At 39.0% G+C, this 22,920-nt stretch overlaps 1 protein-coding gene and 1 long non-coding RNA gene across 5 annotated transcripts in view; one reads left to right on the top strand and one right to left on the bottom strand.

Annotated features, from left to right (window-relative positions):
• The window catches only part of LOC143893883 (uncharacterized), a 220,244-nt gene extending 198,866 nt beyond the window's left edge, over window positions 1-21,378 (top strand). The window contains exon 4 of the long non-coding RNA XR_013255945.1: window positions 20,712-21,378. This is a non-coding gene — a long non-coding RNA (uncharacterized LOC143893883). The remainder of the gene's footprint in view (window positions 1-20,711) is intronic.
• LOC143893878 (neurotrimin) overlaps window positions 1-22,920 on the bottom strand; it is a 298,243-nt gene that overhangs the window by 215,086 nt on the left and 60,237 nt on the right. The window lies entirely within an intron of this gene.

Raw genomic sequence — 22,920 nt, 5'->3', positions numbered from 1 at the left:
GCCGTCAGACCGGTGTTTCAACCGTGCCGTCATCACCTTTGCTCGAACTCGCCGGATGTCGTGCTACTTTATCCTTAGTCGACGTAACGGACTAGACAGGCAAGATTGGCGTTGCGGCGGGCGGTATTGTGTTCCTAGTATTACTGGCCCTTCGTCTCTAATTTCAATCAAGTCGGCGACGTCGTTAATCCACCCATCCACTTACCGTAACCGCGAGCTTCTAGATCGGAGCTGAACTTTATTTTATCCTATGTATAAAAGCTTAACACTTAACCATATCCGTGGTTGTTAGAGAAAGTGCTTTCACACACACACGGTTAATTTAAAAATTTAGTGATATATGACCAAATTTGACACATTTTAGTTTGGAAAAATATACTATGCAAATAACTAATATATAAAAAATGAGACAAAAACAAAAAGGGAGGATGACAAAGAGAATTCTTTTCTCGTAAAAAAGTTTTCCCCTAATTTTTTTCATTGTAAAAGTTATAGTTCGTAAAGGGCACTGAAGAAGATGTGCAAACTTTTATTATGCTTTAATTAATTAGTCACTATTCGTGTTTGTCTTTACGGAGCTAAAATAAGCCAAACTGGATTACAGTCTCGACCGTGCAGGCGATATCACGAGAACGGAGATCTGTCGGCGTGTATTGGCGAGGACCGACGCCGACGATCGATCGTGGACGATCATAAGGTGTAATTCGTGGCCCTCCGCAGAGCGACAGTGCTACGGATGGTTTACGACGGGTCGAGCAAAATAATTGCCCGGATTTAATTAACAGTAGTCAACGCCGACGCTCGTCAACGTGGCGCCAAGCTAATAAATAGCAGGAGGTCGGCATGCAGCGACTTGGCTCAAGCGAGAAACGCGTATTTCACGGAGATATTACGCGCCACGAATTCTCGTGTTCGCACAGACTCCACGAGTCGCGAGCGACATTCAAGCTCGATTGCGACACAGTTCCGCTTTCTTAGGTCGTGATTTGAGAATAAGCGATACGATATACTTTCTCACTAGACCGATCTAACCACTGAGCTATATCGCCGCCTCGTTTGCAGCTAGGTGTGTCGATAAATATCGTGAGCGCGCAAACGGCGCTTTAGGTACACAATCCCCGTTCTCGCAACACACTCGGTTCTGCTAATGGCGAAAACACAATTTCTCGACTGTGCCTATAGCACACGGTAAAGTAACGATTAAACATTGTATAAACGGGCATGTTTGCTCGTTACTATCTGGCGAGTTTAGCGGCGGCTACAAAACTGGCTTTGTGTAATTATGTAAACTGGTAAACTCGCCGGCTTGTAAATACGAAGATGTAAGGTTGAAACCCTGTCAAATTTCACTGGATCTCTGGTAATATTATTATTCGAATAATAAATTGGCTAAAAATAGCGCACAGATTAATTTACAATATATTACCAAATATTGTCTGTTATTTTGTACATAAAACGTCAGCTCTTTGAAAGTTCTTACTCCTTGCATTACCATGCCAGCAAATATATTTTCCGACGTATAGCAAACAGACCGCGTTGCTCTTACAATCGCTTTCTTAACTATCTCGTTTCCACCATAGTATGCAGCAATTTAATAAATACGAATTTTATCTATAAAATTATCGTGATCATGTCCGTGGTGGCACTCTTGGTAAGGTTTAATTCAACATTTAACCGAAACCAGGCTCATTTTTTTTCGCCATCGCTGCCTGCATATTTTACCGGTTCAATATCATACGTATGATATGGTTAGTGAGTATACATGCATATGCATGATACATAGCGATGAATGGTTGTTCAGCGCAAAAAAAGACGAGGTTAACGGTGAGAATATTCCCTGTTTTAATTATCTCTATTTTAATAGTCTACCAGCGTCAGCGGCCAATCTGATCCCGTGAATGGAGAGTGCGAGAGATTATTTCTTTAATTTGCGAACATTTTTATCGGTAATGAAATGCCAGAACACGCGCGATATGCCGATACAAAGCGTTTCTTATTGCTGCGAGCAGAATGCAAATATCAATACCTCGTTACCTCCCAATATTCGGCCAAAAAGTATAATATATATAAAACGCCGGTTATTTTCGTTTTCGAGATTATGGAAAAACGGTGGAGTAAAATTTAATTACGTCTGCGAGGTAGCGACGCTGGAATTTCGTCGATGCGAAGAGATTATCCGATAATTTGCGTTGCAAGCGGACTGTGAAATAGAAGCGGAATCGATAATAAAAATGGATGATAATAATTGCGTTCTGCAGCGATGTCGCCCAAGCCTCGATCATAGTATCGTTGTTGATGATAACGACGATGCGAAGCTTCTCACACAAAAGAGAACGCCTTAAAAATTTCCGAGACGAGGACATCTCGACTGTCTCATTTACCGTGTCGCGTTTCAGCAATCCGAAAGCCGAGCTACTTCGGATAACGCGGTAAACGTCGTATCAGAACACATTATACCCGAACATCGTACTCCAGACGTCGCGTGTATACGGTATACGGTATACGAATGCAGCGTACATAATTCAACAGCGCAAGTGACAAGTGAGGATGAGAAAACAAACGTTTTCTTTTCCGTCCTGAAATGAAGATAAGTTACACGGAAAATATACCAGATGCCAGGTATCTACCGAGAATGCGTTATCATCGTAGAACGCGCGTCTCTCTCTCTCTCTCTCTCTCTCTCTCTCTCTCTCTCTCTCTCTCTCTTTTTCTCTCACTCTCGTGTTCTAAATCTTCTGTTAGGCCCGCGCGAGAAACGCCGTGAGATACCGATCGCGATAGTGAGAAACAAAATCGCAAATAAGATCATTTAACAATTGAATTTCAAATGCCGATCCATAATAACGATTTTGCTAGAGGAGAACGTCGCTACGATAGCTGATAGCTTTAAACGGGACTACTTCTTGACTCGACTATTTCCGCTAGACAAACGTTTCACTTGTAATGCCACTGCTTCTACACTTCTCGGCCTCCGACTTTACTCTATAGTCGTTATTCCGAAATAGCCGTGCGCGTTTAACTCGTGCCTTCATACTTATAGTGAAACAACGTTTCCCCGATAAAGCGTTTTACGATCTTTCGCCATAACCGCCTTCAGATATCTCACAGAAACAGGAAATGCGACGACGCGAAGGTTCTCGCGATGGAAGCAGCGGCAAACAATTATGTTTCAAAGAATCGAAAAGCATATTATTGTTTATGCTGATTCGCCGTGATTACATCATTTTGCGATCACCCGCGAGCTCGTAAATCGAATATCGGGTTAACGGGTGCATTTAAAAAGAGAGAAAAAAGAACAAGAAGAAGCTTTCAGAGGTTCGATCCTGCAAAACTTGCAGCCGTTGTTGTACATACATGACGGCGGAAAGTTTACGGCTATCGCTACTACATCGGCGCGAAACAGGTCGGCCCAGCACAGTTCCGGGACGAAAGGGCGGAAAAAGGAGGAAGCGAAGCGGAAGTTGAGCTTTTCGCCCTGGCATTCGCCTGACAAAAAAGCTGAAATCTTCAACATCAATGTTTCACAATAATGGATTTTCATGGCGAGAGGCCTCGAGCGTGGAGTAAAAGTCTACACAGTGCATCATATGCTGTGTACAACTAATGTTACACGATCTTACTTTTTTCAAGTTTTCGCAATGTTTTCAATTTAATAAAACTTTTTAACACACATATACAAACACATACTTATAGATTTCAATCTGTTCTTCTTTGCTTTAAATTAGAGATTGTCTATTGCTTCTATCTTTTCTTTAATTATTCACTGCACTATCATTTAAAAGCGTATGTATACGGATGTGTATGTGTGTGTGTGTGTGTAGATATTATGTAATACTATACTGTGCGTTGAACTCGGGTCCGTGGGTTCGTTAAGCCAAAATGACTGTGCGGATCAGTCATCCCTACGGAAATCTAATCTTCCTTTTATTTTGTTAGTTCAATCTTTTTAATTCCAACTTTTTAGTTTAAAGAGTTACAATATATGTACATATATATATATATATGTGTGTGTGTGTGTGTGTGTGTGTGTGTGTGTGTGTGATCAAAACTTTCAAACGAGTAGGTCCTCTTTCATAATCTTTCCATTTTACGATATATGTATAAATCCAACCATCGCGTTTATCTCGAAATTCAACTTTAACATTGAAAGCTGTATTTTTTATTATTTTATACGCTTATTGATTATTTTGTACGATTTAATCAGCGGTTTTATTTGGCAAGTAATATCGTACCGCCAGCGCCGGCGCCGCGCTGGACCGATCCAAGCAAGATGATTATCAGGTACAAATTTGTAATGCATCGTCGAGCAGATGCCGAGGGACGGTATACCCATAAGAAGCAACAGGCTACGCGCAATTAATTGGTGCAATTTACGGCGTCTTAACTCCGTCGCACTATACGCTGCTCTCGATCTCCGATCGGGAATAGGGAACCGATATATAATCCGGGATTACCGGGCAATGATCACAACGTTGCTACCTTCTGTTGAGATACGCCATCCGCCATCATATCACGACGGATATTATCAAATATATATTCATTCTTTAATTTTCCAACAAATCAATTATAAATGAAATTAATTTCTGTCTCTTTTTCTCTCGCCATTATTTTAAGAAATGGACTATGTCAAAATTCTCGACAATTCTCATTGTCGACAATTCTCCTCAAAATATATATGAATATTTAAATTATTATTTGTATAGTTCATACATATTAAGAAAATTTATAAATAATTATTATAAATGTAAATGTAAAAAGTACACAAAATTTACATACACATTCTCCTCTTCGCAATGATATAACGTCAAAAATTTTGCGATAAATTTAGTATGTATTGATTTATGAATGAAAATTCGTACAAATCTACTATGTTATTTGCAATTGTACACGGTTTTTCGTCGAAAGATATTATAAAATATTATTTTACAGTAGATTTATCCCCAAATTTTTAGATATTATATTGGGAGTAATTGTCCCCGGCTCTTTTTTAAAATTATAAAGAAATGTGGGAAAGAAATCTACTCACTGAGAAAAAAGTACTAGCGTACGTTAATAAGCGAGCAAGCATATTAATTGAAACTAGTAAATGTACGGCGTTTGTCTCATCTTGTGGTCGGAAGGCTCAAGTTGTGCAAAGTCTCTGCGGAATGATAGTTTCAGAAATGGAACATACTTAATTAAAGAGACGGATTTTGAGAAAGCTGGAACTGAGTAACTATATATGAATGGCGAGTATAAATGAACGAGAACAAAAATAGTGAACAAAAAACATTCGGTAAGATCTAAAAACGCCTTACTTTACCTCTTCGTTTCCACGAATTATCCTTGTCCTTTCGTAAAGCCAAGATTATAGAGATCGACGTTTTCTCACAGACTCTATTATTGCTATAATTTTCGCGCCATTCGCCGCGTTGGCTAAAGTATAGTAAAAAATAGAACGTAATCGATAGATTCGCTTTAATATTTCAGATGCAAAAGGAGAATGGAATTTTTCATGGATGATATGTCGCGTATTGCAACTTCTGCTATTTCCGGTCTGCCTATCAGCGACCAGGAGAAACGCCACTGTTTTTGATCTAACAGCGATTGTGCGAGCTAATGAATATTTCGTGGTGTTAACAATCTCAGTTTTAAATCGATTAGACAAGCACAAGCACCACCGTCTGCTAATTCGTTTCCCGTCTTGCGTAATGTGCCACGTGCGGCTGCTGGCGGAGTTTGTATTCCCAAGATTTACTCAGACCCGGGCTTTGTATCTTGTACACATTGCAATTGCAGCGGCAGGTGCGATATTGCGTCACGCTATATGCACACAGTAATACGATGCGGTATACTAAGCATCATGGTTTTGGCTTTAATTGCACCATGCGATCCAGATACGCACAATAGAAGACTCAATAGCTTGGATAAAAGTGTAATATATTAAGATAAAGATAGCACAGAGGATACGAGCAAAAGTAAAAATTTAAGAAATCGAGACATGATGTTAGCCTTTCTAGAAAAATTAAATGTAAAACTTTGGAATGTATACATATGATCTATATAGGTAATATATGTATATGTGTGTGTATATATATGTACGACGTAATTTACGTCACCAAATGCACATATAAATTAAAACAAATATAATTGAGAACAGGTCAGCATAATAGCTACATCACATTCCTAGCTTTCTTTTTTTATACTGCCCATGAAGCACGAAGCATAGATATATATTAATATCTAGCGCCGTTGTCTCGCTCGACAGCAACAATTTACATCCAGTACTTTAGATATAAAGTTTTTATACATTTATGTAAGAAACCATGAAGTTACAAACTTCGTAATGAATATTACCTCTACCCCGTAACACTGTAAAGGACAGACGTCCTTTATTGCGTCAGACGGTCCAATAATTTTTTAATGTTTTTTTTCTCTGTACTTCCCGGTTCACTAAGAAATTGTTCTATAAAATAAAGAACAAACAACATTTTAAAATATTTCCAAATCCTATTTATAAGATATATAAAATTTCCCTAATGCGATATTTCATAACTCAGCTATTGCCCTCGAATTCGTGTCAATGATAAACGAGTGCCAGATTGATCTGATCCTCATTAACTATAAAACGTGCGACATAGCCACACAAACCTTGAAGAAGGTAACTAAAGTAGAATAAGTGGAACGTTCTAAAGATAGTTGCTCCGCACAGGCGCGAGTAGAGGCAACGTCTGTTAAAGCAGAACTAACAAGGCGGGATCATCGCGACGCTCGGTCTATCCGCATTGGGAATAACTACTTATAAAGTGAAACAATATGTGCTACGTCTCGACGCTTCAAACTCCCTCAATAAATACACAACCGTGCAATCAATTTATTCCATTGTCGCTCGCGACATACAACACGATGGACTGACTCTATTGTATCATTGACCAGCGTTACGATATTTTCATCTGGATATAGTCACAAATCTCCTTCTATCTGCTGAAAGCTCCATTCGTGGTAAAAGTTATCTATATTGAACAATATAAGTTTATTAATAATATTATATAATATCAATATAAAAACATTCTTATAGAGTATTTTCTATAATCTAGATTCTAGATCTAGAATAAAATTTTTTAATTCGATTTAACAGAAATAATATTACACTAAAATAAACGAGATTTTTTCTCACAAAAAACATTAATAAGAAATTTAATGTTGAAAATTAGAAAGCCACAAAAATGACATTTTTCTTAGAAAAGTTGATTTTAAGTTCATTAAAAGTTCTTAAAATATCTCACTGGTTAAAGGTTACTCTATGTATATACTTGCAGACCGACGCGCGACGTTACGGACGTTGAATCTTTTACTACATAGTTTCGTCCTTTGAGTTATCCAACGAGCTTTGAAACGCCGGGCGAGCTTACGGCGCCAATTCCTTAATCTATATGATGGTACTTCCCGAATCATGCCGCGCTATAAATCCGAGCGGTGGAACGCGAATGAAAAGAAAGTCTGAGAAACTCAGGAAACTCATTTCGTGTGGTACATGATGAAAGAATCGACAGTCGGCAGCAGCTATTACGTTCATAGCGCGCGGACCACCCCTCGCTTCATCTCCCGAAATTCTTCTCGATGGAGCTGTTGACCAGGTGTGGGTCAAGATAACTGGCTGCTGCCTGAGAAAAGACTTTCGGAGAACAACGCAAATCGACGTCGAAGGGAAGGAAGGCAATGATGGAGAAAGGTATCCCTAACAGTCCCCGTTAGGGAACTGGTGACGGTAGATTGGAGGTAGTAACGACCAACGATGGAACCCTAGGTAATATCAAAAATACAATCTACCGAGTTTCGCCTGCGATACGCCGATAACGCCCGCGCAAAGATGTTTGTCCCCTTTTTCTTCCCTCGTAGTTTCATCCGACTATGACGACTACCGCTCCGCAAATCCTCCAATTGATCATCACACCCCCGCTCTTTATATCATTTTTCAAATAACTACTGAACGAGAGATCTGTGGGGTGTCCCGATTTTAACTATTATCAATAATAGATTCTTGAGGAATTTCATTGACGGACCAATTCCTGCTTTGTTTCATATAAAAGTAATTTTCTACTTTTCTAGAATATTATCAGCTAATGCGTATCTCGGTTTTTTTCCGATTTCAAGAGTTTCTAACTAGAGCATAATAAAATGCCTGTCTGCGCCTGTCACCATTGAAAAAGCGAAGTCAAGCTCGATGAGTTACGTTCAAACTACCAATGACGTTCGGATATGTATAGAAACCGTAGCTTGTTCACCCCTTAATGAGGGTTAACGCAGGCCGCGGTCGATATAACGGAGAAGAGTGTTATTGTTCCGAGTAGTCGCGCGCAGAACGGGATATAAAAGTCGCATCAGTCTCGATTTCCTGCGTCGTGGAAAACTTTTGCTCGGCTACTCGTCGTAAAAGCGATATACTTCTTTCCCCGCATTAATATCCGTAACAGAGTCTCGCGACGAGCGTCTTGCGGCACTTCCAGGTGCAAAATGTGCGGAAATACGGCTTTTGCGAATTTATTGGCTTAACGTCGACTTGAGCGAAATATATGTCCGTCAGGAATCGAGCGGTTTATCGGGCTGTTTGATACGATTTCTATATGGACGGATATTCTGATACTTCCAAGCGTGAACTTGTACCGCTCTGTTTCATTAATCCTCAAGTGTCAATTACGATTTAAAAAAACGATTTATCTTTGCAAATTTTATCTATTGAATTAATATAATATTGTATGTGTGATTTCAATAATATTTAAAATATATTTATAACTAAAAAATTATGAGAGCACTTTATTATAAAGATCTTATATCTATCATTCCGTCTCATCTTAAAAGAAAGAGCCTAGTTTAATACTTAATACACCTCGGATTCACCACCTTCAATCGCTAAATTTACAATATAATAAATATGCGCAAAGTCCAAAAGAAAGTGCTGATAACAGCGAATGGATAACACATCTAAAAATATAATACGTGCGAAATATCGTAAGTATCATCACGATGCGCAGCACGTTAACCAATTATCATGCAACATAACGCTGTTTATCGAAATTCCGTGATGCCTATTAATTATCGTCCACGCGATTTCAGGAAATTTTATTGATGTCCGCGCCTCCTGACACGGTTTACAAAATATATCGCGAAACATTTCCCTCCAATGTTTTCCAAATTGAAACGTTTTACACATACATCGTGCCATTAATGTATTTTCTATTTCGAGTAAATCCGTGATCCGATTTGAAGTGCCACTGCTTTATGACCGAAAGTAATTTATATATAAATCTGGTCTCGCGCTTTCGGAGGAATACGCGAACGGATTAAATTGAGTTGGATGAATATAAAATGTTGTAAAAAAAAAAAAAAACTTTGATCGTGCACAATGAAGAGTCGAGGACGGTTCCAAAACATTTTCAAAAAACGTTAACTAGCGTGTGCATTCATGTGTGTGTATGTGTATAGGCGTATATGTATGTATATGTTATAAAAAAAAAGACACGACAAATCTCGTCGGAAAAGAACGGCGAACTCAATTACACAGTCGACAACAAAGGCACGAGAATCGAATACTTTTTTACGCGTGGTTGAGCACGATTCTTTACAAAAATGTGGCGATAGCTTTATTCAAAGGCTAACTAACCATGTTCTTTATTATTCAGCTAACCATTCGCATTTTATGCATAATTTATAAGTTTTATCGGAAAGAATTTCCCATTCTCTTCTACACGAATGATGCAATTAATGAACCGAATATTAAAGCTGTTATACTTCGCTCTAATGCGTCTAAGCAAAACCTCAAAATTTCCTTCATCTAAAAACACCTCTATCTTTTTTTAAACCATATCGTTACTATTGAAGGACTTCGTTATATTAATATGACTCATAACTTTCTTAAAATATTTTGAATTTCTATACCATTGTTTAAACTATATGGGTGATTTATTCCTATTACTAGAAAATCAAGCATTTTATTAAGTATAAAAAAGTACAGTCTTTCGGTATTCGAAAGTATTCGGAAGTAACGGACAACGGTACACTTTGTAAAAAGAAAAAAACTGCATCTTTACTATGTTCCACCTATTAAATTTTTTATAAATACTTGGGAATTTTGGCATATTTCAAGACTCTGTGATACACAATATATATCAATTGTAAGAATTATATTAATACAATTTATAAAGTTTCCATATCACAATATCTGGTCTTTCGCGTATAGATATTCTCTTGAAAGTATAAGAGGAAGAATTTGCATGCGTCCCACCACATTGTGTTATCGATCAAAACGTATTCTTATAGAGAATACAAACGTAGAGTGCGCGACTATGATGGTATCTGCGCACGCTATTACATTGTAAATTATGCGCGGCATAAGCTGCCCCTGCAAATCGGCCGTAAGGAAAATAAATTCGGTACATTGACGACTTGTCAGCGATCCGTTGTTGTTTCGACGAGAGAAGTATCATTGACGCCCGGGCGAGCAAGAGCAAGAGTATGTCGGGTGAGCTGACCCGAATTTGCCGCGTATCGCCACGTTCACGATCGAAAACACTAAACGGCAAATGTGTCGTCGATGTTTTATATTTAAATGAATTCCAATGCCAAAAAATACCAGACACCGATTGCTCTCACGTGCTTTTCCTATCTCCCGGAAATGTACAAGCGGGTGTTCCTCTGTGGTTGACGTTAAAACACTTTTCCGTTTGTCTGTTCCCCGCGAAAAGCGAGCGGGCTTTAGCTACCGCGATCACGCCATTATCTCTCGGGACATATCAATTTCTCAGAAAAGAGGTCTCGCAGATAAATCGGTGATAGACAAAAAGCGTCACAACTCCAAAGCTATGATAGTAACACAATTAAAAGAGAAAATATAATTTTGTTACTATCTGTGTATTAAATGAGGAACAGTTCACATAAACTTATGGATTCATTCCCTCAGCTATCATTTTAATGGAAAAACGCCGGTCTTAATTTACCATTCGATCACTCCGATGTGCAGGTATTTGAAAAATCTGCAGTTTTTCATCTACGCGATATGCTTGCAATTCACTTTGCTTGTCTCTCACATATTTTTTATCCCATGCCATTGCAGGTTCGAACTGCCGGTATAGACCGCCGCGCCTACTACGGATCGCCGGAATGAAATTAAAATCAGAGATTTGCGGTCGAGAGTTCTGCAAACCCGCCACGGCGAAAACACGTCGAATTCCGATTGCGGGAAATACCGAGCCGGACAGAGGAATCGTAGAAAGGACGCCAACGCCGCGGCGCTAGTCGCCGAGTAAGGCAATTCAGCCAATTCGAGAATCAGCTGCCATTCCTGCTGCCAAGTCAGCTCCGGAGAGAAAATTAAATAACTCTCCTCTTCATCTTCGGCGTTGCTCGCTTTCAAGAACGACTCGGACGTCGACGACTCGCGACCAATAGCCATGTTTACTCGCACGACAGAGATTCTCGACGATACCTAAATGAATTTAACCGTTTCGTTTGCGGAGCGTCAATACATTTGAAGGTCTTCAATCGTAAAATTCGTAATAAATATTGCCATTTCCGACCGCTTTAACTAAAAATATATATGCACATGTTTATTTTCAGAAATATATGCGTAATAGGTATATCTATACTTTGCACATTTTATTAATAATAAATGTCTATGTCCTTATCAAATTATTGCATTAACTTACCGCATCAAACGGTATTTCCACATGAGAATAAAATCCGGCGGCTGCATTCTCTGTCTCTATAACACGGTGGTTCTCTCTCTCCTGGGGATCACCGGACACCGGGTCCAGGCAACATTCCTGCATACGTGCCTGTATTAAGCGCAGCCGCGGCGCTCGCGCGTGAATTGCACGCTCTGTCGAGGTACGTATGCAGCCATCTTCCTCTGAGCGCGTTCATCCAGTTGGACATTCGCCAGAACCTCTATTATATACCTTCTAATGTCCAAACGTGGTGAACCCCACGGCTATATCACGCGAATCGCCCGAATTTACGGATATTCGCTTACGTGGCGTTCGCTGGTATTGCCATAAGTCATAAGTTAGATCGCGATTACGCTTTTCGCGCAACACTGCCGTGTTCTTCTTGAATAGTTTCCCTCTCGTCATAAACGTCTCCAAGAACAATATAAACGATACACAGCGACACGTACGGGTACATACGTGAGATCTTGGAGATCCTCGTATGTTCAAAGGGTGCGTGGTTGAATGGACGTGGGGTACGACCGATAAGTCGTACGGAATTCGACTCGATAAACCCTGTGCTCGATCTCGTGCCGTGCACGTACGCGTTAAGGGTGTCGCACGGTGACCCGAAAAAGAAAGAATAAAAGACAAGCAGACAAGTTCGAGTCGGGAAAAGGCGAACCGACGAAGGTCCAAATAGCGTGCACAATCGACGTATCAATCGTCAGTGTGTCGAGGGGGGCGTGATATGCACGCGAGATATATCCCCGCGAACTCGGGCAACCCCGGTTTTTATATGTCGAGAGAGAGAGAGAGAGAGAGAAAGAGAGAGAGAGAGAGAGAGAGAGAGAGAGAGAGAGAGAGAACGAAAACGTGTACTTTTGCGCAGAGATTAAATGACTGTTGGAGGAGGGATAGAATATTCGAAGCGCTATATATTTGAATTGCAGATAACCTACTTTTGCAAACTCCACTTAACTTCACCGAAGAAGAGGACTCGTCGAGGACGTTACTACGACGTAAACTCTAATCGAATGATCAAACATTCTTCGCGTTTCCTTTAAAAGTAAATTGCGTCGTGGAACGACTGATGTCTCCACTGACTCAACATTCACCACTCGCTTTAATTTTTGTTGCGGAGAGAGCTCCATCTTTCACTTATTTCCCAACTGTCGCAGAAATATTCTTTTAAATAACGCCGTTGATCGCGTCCCGCGAATGCCAAGCACCGCTCTCGGCATTTAATATTCGAGATGGTTGTCGTAATTACAGAATGCGCTATCATTATACGCGCGTTAACTTTTGCATAATTTCTCCTGCCGAGCTCTGCTTGCAGTTAATTATGTTCATTACGCGCGAGTAATCGCGCGCAGAAAAAGTGGACGACAAATCTCGCTTGAAAATTTCATCGCGCTACTGTGGCGTGTAATAAGCTGACATCTCGAAAAAAATTTCGCTGTGTTATCATTGGCTCCCTCCCACATAAGTATATCGCACACTCATATCTTCTCCCGGCAATCAATTCGCGTTACTGACTCAACGTTAAATCTGAAATTCAAGGATATTATCGCGTCGCGTAGATTATGATTGATTTGATTTAAAAGACAGGGTCGGAAGTGGCGCAGAGAAGACATATGACGGTCGAACCGTTACGAAGGAACCGCGCGATAAATCTCTCTATTATTTACTCAGGAAGGTAATATTTATTTCCACCACCTTCACAGAGAGAATCCTTCTAGATCTAGAATATCACTCTGATTTGATTTTCCTTAAATATTCCTGAATTAATAGCAGATGACATTAGCATTTGGATACTCTTGATGGATTAAAATCTATTTTTGTGAAACAATATCGAAGATACCCGGTTTTTCTCTCAGCTTTCATAATAGAGCAACGGATTATAGAGCCAGATGTTTGTACAAGAGATTCGGGGAGGCACACTATACTAGGCTTAGCAAACTGTCATAAATTTTCAGGATACAGGGCTTAAAGTATTACCCAAGCATGCGCTATCCTCTCGGAACATTTTCGGAGTAGACGAATGGCCGATATCGTCTACTTCGTACTGAAATAAGATTTTCATCGTAAATCATTGTAAATAATAGATATTGCAAAATTAATTTATATCGAGAAAAGTTTCTGACACATGTGTATGAAACAAAATATACGCCTTATTAACTTTCCGGATAAATCCTTATTAAGGATAAGAATGATAACAAACGGAACGCCGTTTTTCCGACCGACCTTTTAAGAGCAAAGTTCACTTTAGTCGCTGTAGCAATATAAATCCGGAATCACTTCGGAATTGGACAGCCAAGAGTTATTCGAGATTAGCAACCGTGAAAGATATGATTTTATGCGGTTACATCCAAACCGCCCAACGAGATGCCTGGCGAATTCACAAGGAGGAGGCAGTCGGGCGTAATATATGCACTTTCCAGCGAAGGATTATACATCCTTCCACTGTTTATTTGCTTCGTGTACTACTTAGAGCCCTGACATCCACCGTGTCGCATTATTATTCATAGGCTTTCCCTTTGCCTCTCCTGAAAGTCCTCGTCATCCTGGGCGCGTCTATAATATTGATCCTTCCTCCACGGGTACAATTTTTCCTTCTTGTGAATAAACACCATTCAACGCTTTACAAGTATGCGTAAATTACCAATTGCTTCAAGTTGAACCGCTCTGGTTATTCCTACGACCAATCGGCAAGCAGATATAAACCACATACATAATTGCCGATCGTAAAACGTGGACTGCCGATGTCCAAGTATCAATCGAAACGCTAAACCGTGTGTTGTTTTTCTATCGATTCTGTGAGAGTAGCGCCGATTTGCCGAATGGAAGTATCGAATAATAAAAACGATACATGTTTCATCGTGTCCAAATCAATAGACTAATTATGTATAATTAATCAATACACGGGAGTCTCGTTCGACAATTCGTAAATAAACAATTATACAATCAAAATATATATTAAATGTATGTATGTATGTATAAAATATATAAGTGTGTGTGTGTGTGTGTGTGTGTGTGCGTGTGTGTGTGTGTGTGTGTGTGTGTGTGTGTGTGTGTGTGTGTGTGTGTGTGTGTGTGTGTGTGTGTGTGTGTGTGTGTGTGTGTGTGTGTGTGTGTGTGTGTGTGTGTTGTGTGTGTGTGTGTGTGTGTGTGTGCGCGCGCGCGCGCGCGTGTGTACAGAGAGCTTTATCGATCAAATGCATCGGCGATACCTATTCAATCCCATCTGCTTACGAGTTATTTTCACGACAATTACAATTAACATGTCAGTTAAATTTCGTAGTATAGATGTCGAATGAAACTCGAAACTGCCGAAGAAGAAACTACCGTAAGCTAGCAAAACGATCGGATAGACGACGGGTTAGCCGTCCGACTGACTACCGCAGAAGTGCCTTGAATTTCTATTCGTCACTCCTCGGGAGACCCGGATAAGAAAGCTGACACAGATTGCGCGTACCGGGATCAATACGCGGATTCAAAGCAAATAGGTTAAAGTGCTCGACATCCATCGATACATTGCACGCAAACGTTTAATACGATATACTTATAGTTGTTAAGTTCTAGTAGTTGTTACACTGCGCGATATCGTAGCGTTACGTGTTGCAAACGTAATAACGTGTAAAGAGTAAAGAAAGGGGGTCTTAATGAAGAAAGGGTCAAAATGAAGAAACGTTACGCCAAAATAGTCTAAATAAAATCATCTTTTTATAATGGGTAAGAGGCCCAAATATTTTTCCTCAGCGCCAAGTTCAACGATTCTGCCTTATACTCGGTATTTTATACCATTAAATTGAAAGACACAATGAAATTTTGTACTTTGCCGTCAGATTTATACTACTGTGTAATTTATGAACGATACGGATAATATCTACTTGAGCTACATGTATCGTATAACAAGATTCGCCGTTACACGTATACCAGTAACAGATCGGTAACTTTCCTTGATATGTAAAATTTGCGAATAGTTTTCCACAATTATTTCCTCTCCACTGTACAAATTGCGGAGAAATGGAAAACGTCATAAAATACTCAAGTAACAATATTACGAAATAATGATATTACGTATAGTCTGAGCTCGAAAGAAAAGTAGTATTCTTGTATTACAATAAGATGCCAATTATCTAGACAAGATGATGAACTGCAATAATAATTATGTAAAAAAAAACTTTTTAAACCAAGAAAAAATAAAACAAAAAAAATATAATAAAAATATTTTTAATATAAATTAAGAATTTTTGTTTAGACGTGTCTGTATATTAAGCAGAATCAGTGTTCAAATATTCGGTGTTCAGATATTTAGCGTTCAACTCTATATATATACTTCCTGAAAGAAATAATAGATTCTTGTAAAAGATAAAATACTTGATGTATCGAAAATGGCTCTCCATCTCTTAAAATTAAATAATAGCCAAACACGAGTAGCTTGTAGCAATTTAAATCGCAATAATGATAAATTAGGATCCCTACTGACAATGAGATTTCTGGTAAATTACGAATGCGCAACGAGAATATTTTGCAGTCAGTAACATATCCTCTATCCTTTTTAAGCTCTTGAGATTTAAACTCACATTTATGCAAATATAAATAGCATTTAAGTCGACACCATTTATGGAATAGTAACGAGAATCTCTCTACTCGTCTCTGTAATTAAAATATTACCGTAATTACTCGTGAGCCGAATTTCAACGTAGAGAAAGATTACACTTTGAATTACACGAAAACGTAGATATTGCGAACAGCCGGCAAACTTATCGAAACTTTCTTTTCCAGCATCTTATTTCTCTCTGGCATAGATCCATATCCCTCGAAGAAAAAAAGAAGCGACCATCGTTCGAGCGAAACCTAACAAGTTCTTCCCATTATTTTCACCCTGTTCTAACACGTCGCCGACATTCGATCGATGAGGAAAAGGAGAAAGAGCGAAAAGGATGAATTGATGAAAAGCAAGTAACAACTACCAATGTTAATTAACAAGCAATCGAATAAAGGTTATCCGAAGATCGATCAAACATCGATAGGGACCAGAAAACTTGAGAAGAAGAAAAAAAAAGAAGGAAAGAACAAGGATGAGAGACAAGGACGATGAGAATTATTCTCTCTTGAAATGCAAATTCATTGAAATGAATTCCGACGCGATGTAAGATTGTCGCGATACTCTGTGAGGAGAAAAGAGAAGAGCATCACTGCTGTCTATTTCTCCTCCTTCTCCTTCACCTTCTTTCCTCTTTTTAAGTTCATCCTTGGCATTGCGTCTGCTTTGTCTCTGCTTACCTACCGAGAAGGAATTTTTCGAGTTAATTTTCTAGCGGCGCCGAGTGATATTCCCCGAACGGGTATTTACATTTTCGTCGGCCCGTTGACTTCACCTCCCTTCTTTCTTTTACTCCCTCTACATTGGTCTCATTTCTTCTTTCGATTTCTTTTTGCTCCAACCACCAATCTTACCCGACTAAAATAAAAAAGCGCAGCCAATTTCCTATATCATTAACTATCGCCACTTTGCAATTGTTATATCAAATACAAAATAAGACTAATCAATCTCGTGAAAAGAGACTTTGTTTTTGGCCAGTATTCCATTTAGAAATTACACGAACAAGTCGTAAAGCTTATTCTTTTGCATATTTCTAATTAGTTTTAAAGTTAATAACGCGCATTGCGCTATGAACAAAATGCTCAATAAATTCTTATCAAAAATAAGGCAAAGTTCGATGGAAAAAGTTTCTCTTTTACCACAAATTGAAGAAACGGCAAGATTCGACTGACATCAGTTGCACAGTCGCTCGCAATGTTTTTTTTTTTTTTATTTGTAACGCCAAAATATAAAAATAGAAGAGCTACCCGTATGGGTGTTCGATAGATAGGAAACGTACGCGCTCTCACCGTGGTCCAGCCGCGACGAGATCGATACGTCGAACACGACCGACGTACGTCGATTCCAGAAACGGTTTTCGCCCATCCGTTTCTGTCGCGTCCGGGTTCTCGCTCTCGCTATAGGGTTTCCCGTATCTCCGGTATCTACGATACGGGATTATACACGCTACGGGACGTAAACGAGGCTCACGCGGGGACAAGCTCACGGGCGACGCCGATCTAGGCGACCGGCTTTATGCAAATCATATTTTACGGGATATGGGCACGCGCCATCTGTCTGACAGAGAATCGAGAGGGGTTTAGTCGGGGGACCAGATATCCTTTATTTAATAGCGGTATCTCACGCTGCCGTACTTCCAGTGGGAATGTTCCTCGTCAAATCGCATCAGAACGGCGTTAAAACAATTTATATCCTCCCTTACGGCAACAGGCTTTTCTCGTAGGTGCTGTTAGGGCGATAGGGGCCGGTCTTTAATTCACGAATTACATTCCCCCTAACTGCTCTATAGTTCGTTCAGTTTTCGCTGTCAATCTGCCATCGCATTACTCTTCGTAGGTATTGAAACTCTCTTTCCATTCTTACCGTAATGTTACGTGACACGATGCCATTTGTATCTTCGCATTACTAAATAAAGATTGATAAACAGTATCAAAACAATACACTCGCCATGTATTTTAGCGAAACTCAAATAAATAGTATATACATGTATCACAACGCTTAACATCGAGGCTTTTGTGTACATTGCAATGTAATAATGTTTTTAAAATTTACCTCATCTTTATTCCACATATAATTGTAATTGGTTTGTAAAATCCTGCAACTATAAATAAAATCGAGCTAACAGTGCACGTTCATTGGATGTTTACAGATATGAAAATAGCGACTGGCTCCGGGGCTGCTTCAAATCGCCATTATACAAGAACCTTTTTAAGAACAACGACCTTTTACCGACAGCCATTTAAAAGCAAATTAGTCTGTAATTAAGATTCAAATGAGGTGAAGGTGTCTGTTTATGAACAATTTGTGATAGCCTCAGAAAAACTGCCTCTCGAAACATCAATGACACGATTATTATTCACGCTAACCGTCATCACACGTCATTGACGTTCCCGCTGCATCAATGCGAATCGTAAGATAGTTACAAACTAAAGCAGTTTGAACGACTTATGCACCGTACTTTATGTATAAAAAATTAACTTTGTAGAAAATATTCTACAGTGTTAATAATGCCGATAGCGTCGCGAAACAAAGCAACCTTTGTGTCCTCTGAATCTCCACGAGGCTTTAAAGCTCTCTTGCGACGGTTATGCGCGCGTGGCGCTTTATGCAAAAATCGCGTGTGATATAATGCAATCAAGACGATGGAGAAGTCGCCGGCTCTGCTTGCGAGCTTTGCATATTCCTCTCATTTTTTTCATTATACATCACTTCGTTAATCCTCGCAATGCTGCAGCTTTTGTTATCCTGTCGTCTCTTTCTACCCGCCTTTATAGAAAACAAAACGCGTCATACGTGAGAACGTATCACGTAAAACCTCAACAAAGTCACGTAAAACCATACAAAGTTTTCTGAACTCGCCAGTAGCAATTGCATAATTAAACGTCACTTTGAGACAATGGTCGAACTCCCGCAACAATCATCAGCAAAATCCCAATATAAAGAATCGACTCCGTTCCTTGAGGCTCGCGCTAGTCTACATTCCACTTGTAATTAACATTGTTGTCGCGAAGCAAACTGTAAGTAGTATCGAAAAACGTCGCGGGGGAAGAGGCAAGCAAAGAGCGCGTATGTAAGTATATATAGTCGTCAGTAGGGTTGTCGGCAGCGTAAAGCTTATTCAACTTTTAGAGATGCGAAGAAAGTCTTATGCGCTAGTTCTTTTGTGGATGCGACTGTAGTCTATAACGGTCTCCTGTAAAATTAATGGAGCGTCTGCCGTGTTGCGGGTACGGCTACAGCACGGCGTAAACATGAACTATTCAAGAAGCGCGATAGACGCGCATTTAGTAAGAGTGGATACGGGCGATGCTTAAGAGGCCGCTATATATTTTGTCGGAAGAGTATCGGAGCCGACGTCAGACTTTCCAAAGCGATGTAGGCATCAGGTGCGGTGGTATCGGTTTATCGAAAATTTCTCAGGGCGCGCCCGCGCCCGTGCCCGTCCACAGACGGCAAAACGTTTCGCTCTGGCACGAGCCGAGAGGAGGAAGTGTCGTAACTCGGCGCATTTATAGTGATAAAGTATCGCGATGCCGCACGCACTCCGCCAAATTACTAACACTTTTCTTGGCGAGACGTTTCCCTCTCTGGCGCATCGATATGCGAACATAACTCGCATGATGTGCGAGAAATCGTGAATTGAGTTAACGATATAGAACTTGTGTGTCAGATATATTACGAGAAAAAGCGAAAGAGGGGAAAGCAATTTTTAACGATAAGCATATTTATTATAAAAAATTAATTTTTACTTTTTAAAAAAAAATTAATTTAGAGCCTACTGAATTATTCTTTTATTTCAAGCTCAAAATGTTAATAGCTGAACAAATTCCAATACCTGAAATTAGAAGAAAATACAAGCTTATTTAGCAAAACAAACTTTCTCAGCGCAAAATGTCATCAATTTTATCAGAAAATTTATTTCTTCGAAATATTTTATTAATCGCAATTAAAGCTCGTTATTGTAATAATAAAACAGCATACAGGTAGAAAAAGCGCGGTGTGAATATCAGATGCAGGAAGCTCATAGATCGTGCAAATATATTCTATGTACAGCTCGAAAGTTACTTCGTAGCTTCCGATCCATAAACATTTTAATGGTCAGTGGTTACATCTGCTGCACGTATTTATGATGGGCATAAGTACGATATCATTGCGCTCACGTTGCCCACGCTACGCTATATTCCTCATCCTAGACTTCGAAACGAATATCAAAACGAGTACGGCCTCGTTCTGACATGTTTACCTTTGCCTTACGAATACTCTTGCAAATGTTGAAATGCTGACTATCTACTATCTAGCTCTATAAACGAGAATATATGCGTTAATATATTGTTTACGCATATAATTAAATTAACCTTAATTTAATAACTCAATAATGGAACATACGTCCCTCATATTAGTCATATTTCTTCTTACAGATTCGTTATCAAGAATTCAAAGAGGATTCGAGGGAAAAGCACTTTCTCTGAATATTCACCTGCGAGATGCCGGAAGCCGCCTCGAGGCACGCGTATAGAAACATTCCGTTAATCGTAACGGGTATACAAATGCTGCACGGTGCACAGGAATGCTGCAGGAGACATCTCAACACTGCCGAGTAATTACTCTAAATGGTGTAGACGGCGGTATTCCGTACACGTAATGCGTCGCATTTCGAGAGCGAACAAGGTAGTCACATTTTGCCAGCGGAACGTTTATTAAATGAAAGGACGCATGACATAAATAATGTTTGTAATAAGGAAGGTGCTTTAAAGCGATGTAATATATGGGATAATGTTTCACGAGTCGAACAAGAGAAAGCTCAAAGTGATGATTTAGTTATAATTACGCGAATACGCAGTATTGACCGCAATGCAGACATATCAAATTTATTTTATTAAATGCCAACATCACAAATCTAATATTATAATAAATATTAATACCAAGAGAAGTTGATACTGACCCACAATAAATTCCACGTTAATGCATTAGACGTGGTTCTTGTTAAAATTACGAACGATATATTGTTTCTTGCAATAACGGTATGACGATAAATGAAGTTGAAAATTGCTACAAAAATATTACTCTAAGAGAAAACTAATAATATATCACATTCTCCATAAAATATAACTCATATCTAATCGTAACATACATTAATTCATGAAAAATTGCGCTCTTAAACTCTTAATATAATTTCATGTATATATAGACAGGCAAAAATAATTTCTCTTTATTTATTCATAATAACGGAGATGTAATGATTGACATAAAGTAAATTTTTCTACATCTGTATCATCAAAAATTAAACTCAATGAAATTACATTAGTCTCAATTTTTGGTGCGAAAAATGTTGACTACAAAAACCCAATTTGTCTCATCTTTGAGACAGCTTTCGCCCTTTTCTTTTTCCTTATCTCTCCCTTTTCTTCGCAAGCTTTGCCAATCCTCGTCGAAAGGCCAATTTTACACGATGCGCGCAACTCCAATACTTCTATCCGATAATCCTCCGGTAATTGGATAAACCACAAAATAACGCAAAGGACTGACTACTGTGGTCGACGAAAGTTCATATCACGATACTGATATCTCGCAGCCAATAAGATATAATCTAAACTAAAAGAACATATTTGCAATTTATGAAAACAATATAAGTCAACAGTGTTCTTTACGATAAGATCCGTCACTTCCAATGCAAGTGCTCTCTATTGAGACATAATATGTACAATGTACATCTTTCAAAGAGAATAAAATATCCAGTCTAATAATTTTTCTTTATACTTCTCATTAAAAAGTACAAAAATGTATCTGAATGATTTCTACTTTTTCTATCTCGTTATGAAAACATATATCCCGCGTCAAAGCGCATATATTCATTTTCTGAAACGTTAATTTTATTTAAAGCATGGTTGCGTAAAACATATTAAAAGATGGAAAAAATAAAATAAAATATCATAATAAAAGTATACTAAATAATATACACACATACATCGCTTGGTATCCACCCTTCTCAAGAACAAGGATCACTTAAAGAACCTCAAAAGTGTTTCCAATTTATGACTACTTCAAAAGTGTTTTAAGTTAAATTGGAAATACCGTTTTACAGTATAATACAGCTCTAAAAACGATTGTTTTGAAACGTTACACATCAATATTAATTTTTACAAATTATATCTAAGAGATTTCGCGAGCATTCGCGCGGTACAAAGAAAAATAATAGAGCAAGACAAATCGATAAACATTAAATGTGAAATGTAGTACTATGACGATTATAACATGAACAAAAGAGGACACTTTCAGTTTCCGAGGTCTATAAAACCCGGAATTAAACTTCAGAATTCTTGAATTGAAGAAACTTCAATTATTAGAGCGAAGACAAGGTTCGTTGAGTAAGGACTTGCAAGTCACTCGATATAAGAGTCCACGAGCGAGAAGCGTTACGTTGTCGTTATCCGCCATCGCCGAGAAAGTTCGCGCTACGCAAACTCTATTTTGTTCTGTTATTAATAAACCGGCGAAGCTGCATCACTGCTGCTCCGCGCACTGTATTGTCCTACCTCGCACAAAGAACTCGTACACTTTCAACTTCGGCCCTTAGCAACTACCATTCGTGAAAGTTAATTCGGTCAAAAAGTCGATAAAATGCAATCT

This window comes from Temnothorax americanus, unplaced genomic scaffold (assembly GCF_048541705.1).
Source record: "Temnothorax americanus isolate GAGA-0224 unplaced genomic scaffold, ASM4854170v1 Scaffold13, whole genome shotgun sequence".
Classification (NCBI taxonomy): domain Eukaryota; kingdom Metazoa; phylum Arthropoda; class Insecta; order Hymenoptera; family Formicidae; genus Temnothorax; species Temnothorax americanus.
This window is presented reverse-complemented; position numbering and strand designations above follow the sequence as displayed.